We start from the raw sequence: 13,740 nt of genomic DNA, 5'->3' as shown, positions 1-13,740 counted from the left end.
TTTTGTTTTTTTTTATTTCTACTTGAAGCAGTCAGTTTCTCCTGCTGCAGTTATTTCTCAGAATATGCAAGGCCCCTTTTGAACATCAGTGGGGTTCAGCTACTGAAAAAGTAACTCTCAGTTAAATAATGAGATATAACTTTTTCCCTTGATCACTTGATCTTTGCCGAGCACTTCTGCTAAGCAGCAGATAGCGCCACGCTGCACTGTTATGCCAGCCCTCTAAAATTACTGCAAGATGACCAGAACAGCTTCACATATTGGTTGGATCCCGTCCAGATTTCTCTGTGTACAGATCCTTGCGTTTATCAGCATCACTTTACAGCACTACCCTGTGAAGAAGACCTATAGGTGAGCGTGTGAATTATCTGTGACAATGTCGGATGTCTTTTCCGCCCTGGAAAGGATTGACTTGTATACAGAGTATGGTGAAGTGAGTGGCTCTGGCCTTCCAGATGTCCTAGACATAACAGAGGCTTGTCAGCTCTGCGGCTGAGCTCTAAATGGGTCACTCTCCTTGATATCACACAGCTCCTTCACAATGACCCCACTGTTCTTCTGATATTACAGCACACCAGGTGGCTTGGTATGAAAGTCGTGGCCAGACAAATATGGACTGCATGTGTTTGTAAGTAGTCAGAAAAAAACATGAACACGTACACATGCAACTGCTGACTGCAGAGTGGTTTGTGTAAGGTATGGAAATGGTTTTATTGCTGAAAGTGGATGTTTAATATATGCTACAGGTCAAATTTTGTAAACACCAGCTTTCTAAAAGAGCTTACAGAAAAACCCTCAATGATCTGTTTTAAAAAAAAAGTATTGGGTTTTTCTTTCACTGTATGATTTCAGGCATTTCATGATTGAAATCTTTGATATGGGGAAAGTGCATTCTTCATTGATCTGCTATTCACCTCTTAGGGTAGTATTTGCTTGACTGTAACATAACATGGTACACAGAGAGATCTGCAGGAGGGTAGTAACAAAAAAAAAAGAGAGAGACTGAGGGAAAGGGAGAGGGGGTGGGTGTATGGCAGTTCAGTGATTTCTGATTTATGGTTTGATTACAGTCTTTCCATCCTGCTGAAGACCGGCTGTATTTGCCTGCATCACGTGAACTTTTTCTCACATGGCCTAGTGGTGCAGCAAGTTTCAGCTCGATCTGCACGCACACACACACACACACACACACACACACACGCTAGTAGGATGGCATTCAAGCACAAATGCACAAATACACACTGATTGAGAGATAAAATAGAGAAAGGCTCTTTTAGTCAGCTGAGCAGTCTCCCCTCCAGCAGCCTGGCAACCATTCAATACCATTTACCTCCTAGTGGGAAATAATATTGATATTCATAAATGTACCCAGTAAAGGGACAAAAGAAATAACAAAAGGGACAAAAAAAATAAGCGAAACAATAGACTGTGATTCATGCACAGATGTCCACCGTCTTGAGTTCATGACATCCCACTCATCAGAATGAATATCAGCACGTTTATTACTGCAAATACGAATAAGAAGCCAAACTCTCATCATTTAGAATGTCAGTGGCACCATTTTGTAAGACAAGTAGCCTTGAAAATTTAGACAATGGACCTTTTTTCACCTGGAACTGGCTGGATATTCTCTACTGAGAGCTGCATTCCATTAATAGTCTAGGAGTGATCAGACCTTGGCAAGAAAGCAACATAGTAGTGAAGTGTACTCCCTTTATGTGCCATTAGTGTTTTAAACCAGCATCGATCCACCTGCATTTAGACCATGTTGGTGTATGAATAGGATGAAATCTGCACTGAAGGAGCCAGTCACTGATATCATGTCTCCCCAGACATGCATTATACAGCCATCCATTCTTCTCCTCAGGCCTCCTTTGGCCTCTTACTTTAAATTCTCAAACTGCATGTTCTGTACCAGGGACTCTCAGCCTTGTGAGTGAAGGAGTTCACCTTGTCATTCAGGTTAGTTATATACAAGGTCTCAGTATCATAGAGGATTGGTAATAGGAATTGTGGAAGTGTGAGACTGGAAAGGTCTATATGTGTCTTTTATGTTTTTTTCTGTCATGATAAACAAAAAAAAATGTGGGAAATTATTTTTCGGTAGTGGTAACTTGTTTGGTGTCTACCTGGACAGCACTAAAAATTGTAATATCACTTCATTTCCAACCAGCTGGGAAGTGAATTATAATTATATTTGTTTTTGAATTGTAATCCAAATTTGCAATTCAAGATATGATTATTTTTGACACTTTCATGCAAGTTACTCAACTTGTGATTCAAATGAAGAGCAATGTATGGAGTGCTAAGGCTACAGGGTTTCCTTTGCTGTGGGTTTTTTCACAGTATTGTTTCATAGACAGCTAATGCTAGCTCAACACATTTCTTTCAATAATGCTGGAAAAACCTATCAATCTTCCACTTTCTGTGTGAAATATAAACTTAACAGCACAACAGATAATGAATGTAGTCATGTGGTACAAACCAAATTCAACATGGGCTGTTATTGTTTTAGGTGATATAGTGACACGATGTGGTCAGTAGCCCATCACAAAATTTGACAACGTGTTGCCTAGCAACATTTACCCTCAAATGTCAGTCAACAGCTGCTATGGAAACAACCACTCAGATGGTTGAAGCATAGTCCCTTATGGCCTCTTTTGTAAAATAGAAAAAACAAGTTGCAGTATTATAATAGTTTAGATTTCACTTGAGGTTTGGAGAACTTGAGTTTCAGTTCAACTTTAATGCTCGTAAGTTTATAAATGTCCTGTTGACAGGTCAGAAATTGAAGTGAAAACAATGGGGGAAGGTCAAATGAGCTGCAGATTATATCTATGTTGTTTTTTTTTTTTTTTTTTTGTTAAATGTAAAAAAAAAAACATGTTTTCTAATTGTTTGAAATGAAAGCAATTAAATCCACCACATTAAAAAACAGGAAACCCCCAAAAAAATGAGGGTTATGGGCTACTATATTTTTGTCATTTAGAGCCCGCAACACCAAACTCCTATTAGTTTTGTGGATGAGCCATCATACACTACACTGAGCCAGCCTGACAACAAAGCACAGAGTGGACCTGATTGTTTTTGGCAGCACTCAAAAAGATCTCAAATTAACACCTGGTGAAAGCTGATGTTTAAAACCTGTGAACACCAGAAAAAAGGCCAACCAAAATGATGGGGTAGCTCACTGTGACTCTGCCATCAGCAGGTACATTTGAATATGAACAGCCATGACTGAAAGGTTATGACCCATAAAGAGAGTGAACGATTTGAGCAAAGTGCACAGAGGGGAGAAATGTCAGAGTGAGAATGGCAGGAAATATGTTAGTGACAAGGAAAAAGCTGCCCCTGGTATTCTAGAGCCCCGATGAGTAAAAATAGGGCATTGGGCAAGAAGGCAGGAAACCAGCAGAGCGAGGCCTCTAGTAGGAATTTCTTCTGGGGAGGAGAGATAAGGGACTTAACTCCCTCCTGTCTGGGCTGCTTGACTTTAACTTTAACATGCGACATGTGATCACTGATCACTTATGTATAGATGGACAGAGGAAGAGGAGATTGAAGAATTGAATAAATGATTTTAAGACGAGCTGTTGTGTCTCTGTGTGCACATCACTGTGTGTCTTAGGTTTGTGTGCACTTCTGTGTTCTTTCTGATGACTTGTCAGTTATTGAGCATCAACAGGGCTTTTTAATTGGGTCATGACTTGTGATGGAAACCAAAGATAACACACACACACACACACACATACACAGGCTTACTTATGCAAACACACACTCACATAAACACACACATACACAACACACATTTGATGTAATGGCTAAGGAGTGGAAAGTACCGTGTGTGAGAGCCTGAGGTTCCTCAGGTTAGAGAGTGGAAGTAAGACAATAAACAGTGGCCTTATCAGACTCTGGGCAGAGCTTCCAACCTGATAGCCCAACATATCACTCTAAATATTAGAAACAAATATGACCTCTACACCACTTTCCACAGCCTCCTCACTCCCATGAACGAACAATTTTGATGCAAAGTGTTCTTTAAGACTGAGATGTGCTTCTTCGTTGTTGTCTTACTGATCATTCTACATTATTTGATTTGCCTGTAGTTATGTGACACCACTGACACCAGATTTATCATAATGTTTTACAAATCAAATTTTCGGGCCCTAGTGGAATTTGAGATCGATGCCCCAGAAGTGGGAAGACAAGATGATGATTATCATTTCACCGATTACAGTAATTTGTATATGCTGTGGCAGCTGTTGAACTGATAGGGCGTTCACTGACTACTACACAGTTGACAATCTGACCACTTCTTATAAACCGTAGGCGGTTCAGGAGTTCCCAATGTTGGTCTTGTGCGGGGAAGAAAGTCAGAACATTGCCAAGCATTTACTCAAGAAACCCTAAATAGTTTAACATTTGCACCAACAATGTAGTCCACTGACATCTTTAAGTATTGAGAGTAAAAAAACATAACCCTGGATAAGAATTAGGAACTTTTCATCACTCTTTTCCTTTTAAAGGATGTTTACTTACTGATCTTCTATGGCTTGGAAAAAGAAATAAATGTTAGGAGCTGTTGATTAAATGTTTCTTAGCCAACTAGTTGGAGGTGGAACTACTGCTGGCTGTTTACAAGTCCAACAAACTAGACTTTTGGTGAAGTTGTTATTAAGACATTGTGAATGAAATGTACCTCTGAATACTGGAATAAGATTTTCAGTTGAAGTACTTCTGTTTGCAGTGTAATGACTAGGTCGCCACTTAAAATGTTTAATTGCCCTAAAGAAAACACAACTGGAGTAATACACATGAGGGTAAATCTCATATTTGTATTTAAGATGTTGGAAATACAAGTTTTCTGCAGCAGTGACAGAATAGTAGCTCTGTATGAAATATGCTCTATGATAATTAGAGTGCCTGCATTGACAAGAGGAACAGTGTTACATAAGTGTCCTTATGTGTCCTTGTCGTGTTCAGTTGCTGTCATATTGAGGACACAGTCCTCCTTCCAGCGATACTGCCATTCGAGACAATAACCTAAATACTTTTCAGATTTTTCAGTTTCACACTGTGATTTTTTCACCTTACTCTCTTTGTGATCCCATTTCATCTTCACATCCTTACTTCTTTTCCCCTCTGCCTCTCCTGTTCCTTTTACCAATGCTCACTCATGGTCACTCTCTTAAGTGATTGCTACATTTCATCTCATGGTAAATCGGCCGTCAGCCTGTTGAGCTATCATTATGCAAACGATGGGCAATTCAATTTCAGTTGGTCGGAGGGGGAATTTCTAATTAGGGTGAGGCACAGCACTCAAGATGGAGAGAGAGATGTAAAGGCATAGAGAGAGCAAGGCAGAGAGGTGCTGTAGATAGCAAAGGTAAAGAAAGAAGGAGAGGAGGAAGGGTTGAAGCTAGAGGGAGAAGGGTGCAAAAGAAGTATCCATCCACCAAATCAAGACCTGCTTTACAATTCTAGGTTATTCTTCTATAGGTTTCAAGTTTCCTGCCTCCTGTTCTTCCAATTGTTTGTCTCCTTCCATATCCAGTTAATTTGAATGAAGTGCTGGTTCTGAGCTTTTCTAGAAAATGATCCATATAAAAGATATGTCAAGCCCGATTTATGAAAACATGTTGAACTTTTTGCTGAAGAAACGCTATGAACTATGAATTTAAGAAAGCTGAAGACAAAAACTGTGTAATAAGACTCATACTGAACTTGTCATTATGCTGTGGTGAGCTAAGTTCTTAAATTAGCAAAACACCAGTTTCACATGTTGAAAAGGAAGGGTACTTAATGTAAACTATAAATATGTACCCTTGACTCATATGCTACTTATAGCTGTCTCATAACTTGTGTCATAGGTTCAGGGTAGTTAGATTGCAGGACCTGCGATCTGAATCATTTTGAATTTCTATCCTCTTGGTGGTCACAAGCCAGTCAAAGTCTCAAGCAAAGTGTCAAGTGATAGAGAGTTTATCTGATTTGAGTCTAACCTTTGGGTTCATGGTGCAGTAACTTCAAACTTCAGTGCACCAGAACAAAACAAATGAAAAGCAGATGAGACCTTTAAGGGAATCTGCAACTATACATCGAAAATCTGTTTAAAAATGGGCCATTATTAAACTCTGCAGAATTAACCACAACAGAAACTACACATGCTGTACATATGCTGTGGATATAGGCTTAGCATGTACACAGGTGTGAAAGAGTTTGCCAGTGAATCCTGTACCGATTTGTATTTATATTCAAGGACATTCAAATAACAGAATATAAAATTAGATCTATATTGTCATTTAAAACACGTCTTCAGTCTGCATGTCCAGTTTCAGCAGGTTTGTGAATAACACTGGCACAACAGATTTTTTCATGATATTGTCCTGCTCCCAAACTGGGCCAGTACTGTGCAACAGGTTTATTATTTCTTTCCCATCACTGTAATGAAGCATTGGGGTCGTTTTTTTTTTTTTTTTATATTCAGAAGCCCAGAGGGACAACATATTAACTGCAGGGGAAACAAAAGAAAATGAAAAACAGCACATGGTCAAACTGATTATGCGAATGTGGTCAATTTACCTGCATAAGGGCCTGTTTGCACAGTTTGTTTCTGAGTGTTAGCAATTATTTAGCAGTGATTTATGATTTCATTTATGTCTTGGCTGATTTCAGTGTGTATCGCACACTGTCCACTGTATGTGTCCGTGTGTGTGGGAGACATACTCGTGTGGGCTTTTTGACTGTTTTTTGCACATCCACACATATTTGAACATGTGTAGGTGTATGAATGTGTTGGGTTTCAACCATACATTCAGACTCAGGCACACACACGCACACACACAAACACGCAGGACAGAGGATTCGGCTGAGATCAGCAGCTCACCCTAGGCTGTCAAATATTCTGTCAGCACAGCCCAAGAATCACAATTGGACTCTTTGGGAGGCATTAATTCAAAGCACCATAACAATGCTCTCTGAAACCAAATCAACTGCCTGTAGTCAGCACATCAACTCTCAGCTAACTCTCTCCCTCTATCTCTTTATCTCCATCTCAGTCTTTCTCTCTTCTTGCCTCCTCTACTCTGTTTTTGCTGCCATGTTGTTTTCTATCCTCACTACCCCTCTCTGTCTCTCTCTCTCTCTCTCTCTCTCACTCTGATGTGTGATTGAACTTCTAAATATGTTGCTAAAGCTGACTAACTGTACAAGAAAGCTGAAGATAGAAAGCTGCTTCCTCTGCAGCTCAGATCTTATAAAAATAATACTGTTATTTGAAGCAACTGCAGCTAAAACTCTAATTTTAATCTAAAATTTATAATGTAATGTTACTGAGGAATGAAATATTTTAATTCTGTAAATTTAGTGCCATTCGAACACTATATTAGTAGTAGTGGATATGAATGGGTTAAATACATTGTGCTTTTGCCACTTTTATTATACTCTAGAGAAGTGACATTTTTATTCACTTCACCACTATTTTGTAATCAATTTGTTCATCATTTAGTACAACTGATTAAATGTTTGTCTCTAAATTATCAGTAAATAGTAAAAGAATCCCCACTTGACAATAATATTTGATTATCAAAAGGGTTATACATAGAATTTCCATAATTATCGGATTGTTTGCAACATTGCTTCCTATGTGTATTATTATATTTCTTAAAATCCTTATTAAACTATTTCTAATATTCCCTGTTAAAGGAAACATAAGAACATTCATATGACACTCACAAAAAGTCTCATTAAATCAGATGCAGTTTAACATCTGGGAGACTGCTCTCTTCAGCAATCCCAGTTTGTTAAGGAATTATTCTCCATAGCTTCTGTGTGTCTTTTGCATGTATTGTACCTTATGTGAAAAAAGAGAAAAGCCCCTGTTTCTGTGTTAACTCAAACATCTTCAAACCATCTGTTTTCTGCCTTTAACACGCTGGTTTTGGCCCATGCACAGCAGAGCTGGCCATGTTTGTCAGCTGTTGGTTGTAAGTTGTACTATTGTAGCACTATGTTGTTTTGCCTTCAGGAAACCACCTCATAAAAAAAGATGAGGTGTTTGTTGAAAAAAAAAAAAAAAAAAAACCTGATAAATGAAAATGAAAAGTTTCTTTTCTCCCCTCTGAATCAGTGAGAGCAAGGGCACTGACTGCACTTTATTAACGTGCTCCATCTCCCTCGCTTTTGTGTCAAATGTAATACAAAGGGAAGGTGTATGTCTGTGCGAGAGAGAAAGTGACAGAAAAGAGAGCGAGCAAATTTCTATGATCAGGAGTTATTCCAGTACATGTTATCCTTGGCAAGAGATGCATTTTATGGAGGTCTTTGTGGCATCTTTAAAACTGCCTTTGATGTAAATAAGAGACATAATTCATCAACTGATTGCTTGTCTCTTGCATTCAGCTTTTCTGTAGACGAAGCTTGATTAGTTTTTCTTTCATTTGAACTGAAGCAATTTAGTCTTTAATTTTGCACTTTGATGAATCCTGTAACAAACTGCACTTGACCATTGACTGGAGCAAAAATCTTTAATTATATCTATAACTTTTATTCCATTTTCCTGTGCGGAGAGTAAAAAAAAAAATAAATGCAGCATTTAATCCACTCTATAATCTAGGCAGCTAGCTGTGCTTAGCATGTGAGTTTGGTACAGACTTGGATGGTACTGTTGAATTTCTTATCATACCTGAAAACATGCAGCCCAGCTCTACACTGTTGTTCCAGCAGATACAGAATCTTCTTTCAGTGACAGGCACACAAAGTCACGTTTGAAAGAACAAGAATGAGGCGAGGAGAAAGGAGAGCAGTGCAATGTCATAAACGTCTGCAAAATGAACACAAAGTTGGAAACCCAAATTGTGTTGCAGATGCATAACCTCTACTTTCATTATTAGTTGTATTTCATGAAAATATCACATTTTCAGCTGTTTGTCACAACACATGACATAATAACTCTCATTAAGGCTCACATTAAGAGTCTCCAGCTCATGTATTGTTTTCCAGTGTAAATTAAGATCTGTGTTGATTAGTGGAACAACAAAAAAACTGAAGAAATAGAAGCAGAGGATTAGGCAGCAGAAGGAAGGGTGGAAACCATTTGAGTTGTGAACCTGCCGCAGAAAGGCACAGGAGACTATAGAAGATGTGGTTAGAAGGCAAAATGAAATTTGTTTTCAATTAAATTAAATTTCTTATAATATTATTAATTAGAATAATTACTGCATAATGGCTTGCTGCCACTAGAAACGGGAGGTAAAGCATGTACATACATATATACAAATGTCTGTATGTACAGCCATACTAATCTCACTTTACGTGAGGAATGGATGGAGAGTCACTGGAAAAGCTGCGGTCAGCTATAAATAGCCTCAGCTTAAACTCCAGTGTTGGCTGGATATTCCCAATGGTGTGATCAGTAGAGTGTCAGTTGTGGCCTCGGGCAGGTAGCCCCTGGGTTCATGTCCTGGTTATGGTTGAACTGCTTAGGCCTTGATATCTCTTTTACACACAGTCACACACACACACACACACTCATGTACAATTCATCTGTGTGACTTTTAATGCAGATGCTGGGAAATAAACTACAGCACACACATCCACATACAGCTAAATTGATTTATAATCTATGTTAAACTAAACAGTCTTATCTAAACAATTATTACAGTCCACCACATGGATATCTACAATGTGCATCGATATGTTCTTCAGGTCTGTAGCTTCTACCCTATAGTAATCAATGCAATGTATTGATTCATTATATTACACAAGTACTTGGTTTACAACAAACTCTAATCACATTTCTGTGCTGGCACCTTAAGCCATATATAAATGCATATTCCTTTCTCTTTATATATTAAACCTTCTGGTATAATTTAAGCCTGTCTTTCCATTTGAAATAAACAACACTTGTCAGTGTCTTCAAGGTCTACAGGTTAGAACTCACAGATGGTGGTATAAATTAACATCAAAAGATGTTTATGAACGCTTCCCAAGTCCCTGAAAAGCAAAGTTAGTTTTAATAAATTCAACAAGCCTAAAAAACTTATGTATCTCTACCAACTTATTATTATTATATCATATTATATATGCCTGTTATTATATAATAAGCATCACTGTACCACATACACACTAAACTGAACTCTAAATTCAACATTTATGTTGATGAAATGAAAATCAAAGTTGTAAAACACGGTGGAGATAATACAAATTAAATGATATGACACTAACAGTGATTCATGACATGTAAGGTGCAGACAAATATTGCACACTGCAGTTGGTTGGTTTTATCTCAGTATAAAGTCTCTAAAAACCACTGAAAAAGTGATTCATACTCTGTTATTGACTGTTAGACCACCAGAGCTAGAAATCAGACTGATATTGTGTGATATGTTTAGGCAACAGAATTGACAAGATGATGTGTTTTATCCGATGAAACATCATGCGCAGCAGCACAAAGGGGAGCAGACCTGAACTGTGTTGGGATTGAACAGCTATTTGGAATGACAGTAATGTTTTCTAGTATTGATCTTCTGATGTTAGTGTGCGTGCATTGTTGAGTGCATACTGTACATACAGTGTGGGGCACCGCCTCTATAATGTACACATTTGGTATGTGTGTATATGCATGACTATGTGTGTGTGTGTATATAGTACTGCATACTGTTGATGAGTGATAGGGTTTCTACATAAGCCGACCCAGTCCTTGCATTCCTCTCATTGGTGGAGTCTGATGTGTGTAGGCCTTTTAACTAATCTGGGAAGAATGTTGGCTATAGACACACATATACTCCATTAAGTCCAGACCTGCATAAATAATATAACATGCAACAGCTGGCACTACAGGTAACTATACCCCGACAGCTGTGCCTTTGGATTTACAGTGCTCCACCAGTCCAGCCTATAAAAAGGCAAAGCCACTATTTATATCTAATGTGTAATATATGTGGAGAAAAAAAAAAAAGATTATGAATTTTTATTATATAGACTGTCTGATGGTGAATTTTATTGGATATTGAGAATAATAAAAAACCATGTATCAGTCAGTAATAATTTTCCTTCACTTTCATTTTTTTCTGTTTACATATTCTATAAACATAAGGTGATTTAGATATGTCTGACTTAATATATTCACAAATGAAAAATAAAACATACTGCATTATCAAAGACATCAGTAACAGTAAATATGATGTCTATGATTAAATACTATCTATAACTGCTGTTATAAATCAAATCAGTTATATGTTAATCAAAAATGGGTTACACATGAATTGAGAAAAAAATGTATCTGTCTGTTGCTAATATGACATTTACCACTGCAATTCCTTTTTGTCTACATCAGTGTACATATGGATGCCAGTGTATTTGTGATAACTGATAACATCAGTTATCCTGTTGATGCTGGCCTCAATCAAATGCGTTGGCAGACATTTTAGCTCGCAGCATTGCACTTGCCCTAGTGAACATAGAATGACTATGTTCACTAGGGCAAGTGCAATGCTATAAAATGATTTGTCAGACACAATCTGTAGTTGTCTGGCACATCATGATAATCAGTATCGTGTAAATCTGTACACAAGCATAAAAAGTTTGTCACATGGCAGGAGATGAGTGAGAGAGCATATCATAGCCCAACTTTTATCCCACCCCCTATTGTTAATGCTTCTACATCCAGACAACCATCACTGGCTCACTGTGTTTATTGTCTGCCGATTACGCTGGTACTGATTGGCTGAGGCCTACCAAGCGACGGGACAATGTTTGCTTTTGCTGTCTGCCTGGGGAAGTCCCTCTTGTCCTCAGACAGGCTCAGCTACATTAACTGATACAAAGTTCAGAGGATGCCAGTCTCTTCCTGGTGTGGTGCAGCACCTTCCTGTGGCTGCACAAGTTAGCTAGAACTGTGAGCGTGGGGGTTATTTATTTATGTATATATCTACTAATGTTTCTTGTTTACAGAGAATATTACAATAACATGGGCACGCAAGTGAGCTTGACCCTCTGTCCTATATTGGTTGTAACAAAAATGTGGGTGTGAGATAAAAAAAAAAAAAAAATAGAACAAGAGGTTAGACTCAAAATGGTGTTAAGCAGAAATGGTAAATGGCTGGCAGCATCTGGCTTAGCAGAAATATCACGCAAACCTAAAGTCAGCCAGAAAGTGAAAGAAAGGTGACAAGGGTGGGAGCATCTGAAGTGAGGCCTAGAAAACAAAGGTGTCAGAGAACAAGTGTACTGAACAATGCTTCTTGCACTTGCAAACTGTTGTGAGCCAGCAAGGAAATGCGAGGAGTTGGCTGTTGCTGTTCTGGGTGCCAGCACTCCTAATGAGTCTGTCAGGGCTAGTTAGCACAGCAAGACCTGCTTGTGTCCCCTCCAGGCCACAGACAGCTGTTATTAGCCCCGTAATGGCATGCCACAGGGCCAGATTAGCCTGGCACACTGGAGAAATATCAAACATTCACTTACTGTGGCTCCTTCGCTGGCTAAAGCAGCTACTCTGTGAGGCATTTATTTAGCTGCATTGCTGCCAAGCTACCTAACAGACCACGAAAGAAAAAGTCTCCATTGAGAGATGCAGTTAGTGTACAGTCACTCCTCTGCATGGTAGGAGGAAAAATAATTCTGACTGAGGAATGTTTTATGTCAAATAACTAAAGGCTGTGAAAAGAGTATATAATTATTCTAAACTGCCAAAAAAAAAAAAAATGTCTGTAAGTTTTGACGATGGGAAACTGATATGTACACATTTAAAGAATATGCATCAAAACACAGAAGGACTACTTTGCTGTGCTTTAAAGCATTGGTTGTCGAGGTGATGCAGCAATGTTGTAAGTGAGAGTTCTTTTTAATAACGCCATGTCATCAATATGCGAACCATATTGACAAGATGGCCACTGCTGTCTACTCATCTGTTTTCACCTTTCATAATGAGCACAGGAAATCAAAACCTTACACAGCAAGTACACTCACTCTCCCTTAAGGGACAGCCTGCACTATATACAGTCTGCGATAGGCCTGTGTGTACTGTTAATGCATAGAGTACTGTGCACAGCTCTGCACAGAATGCTGGGTATAAATCATACTCTTTGAGCCTGCAGTTTCTTGAATATGTTTTATGCATGGTTATGTTACACAAGCTTCACTGTGCATTTATGCCCATAAACACAATCTGCAAAGGTGTGTTTATGGCCGTCCTGCTATAAAAGCAGCAGCCAGTTTTGTTCATGTGTGCACTGGATGCATGTTTCCTCCATGTGACTGACTGGACATGAAAGGCAGGGTCAGTTTCGGTTGGTTGAGGGATATTTTTTCTCAGTGCTTAAATATAGTTAAATACTACATGTCCTCCTGCACAGCAATCTGAAACCTTGCCCTTAAATGCATTTGTGTCTGTGTGTCTGTGTGTGATTGCATGTCTCTGGGTGTATCTTGTGTGGATGTGTTAATGTGTGGTTTTCACTGTTTTTGTGTTTGGTGAGGTGACAAAATGCATGTTAAAAAAAGGAGAGACAAGCCAAAGCAAGAAAAAGAATAAATGCGAGTGAAAGTTAATTTGATATTTAAAATAGATTGCTGTGCTGGGTAATTTTTCTCCCTTAATAATCTACATCACACCCTCATTAGTAGACTGCATGGATCAAGTGTGGCAAAGCCATCAAGCACTACACATTACAGGCAGCAGCCATGGCCATTTTAAATATAAATTCTTTCTTATTTATGAAAACCCAGTTTCTCCATCTTTAG

At 38.6% G+C, this 13,740-nt stretch overlaps 1 protein-coding gene across 5 annotated transcripts in view; it reads left to right on the top strand.

Moving 5' to 3' along the window:
• tox2 (TOX high mobility group box family member 2) overlaps window positions 1-13,740 on the top strand; it is a 100,062-nt gene that overhangs the window by 30,499 nt on the left and 55,823 nt on the right. The gene's annotated exons all lie outside the window — the stretch shown is intronic.

The sequence above is a fragment of the Mastacembelus armatus genome, chromosome 5 (genome assembly GCF_900324485.2).
Source record: "Mastacembelus armatus chromosome 5, fMasArm1.2, whole genome shotgun sequence".
Classification (NCBI taxonomy): Eukaryota; Metazoa; Chordata; class Actinopteri; order Synbranchiformes; family Mastacembelidae; genus Mastacembelus; species Mastacembelus armatus.
This window is presented reverse-complemented; position numbering and strand designations above follow the sequence as displayed.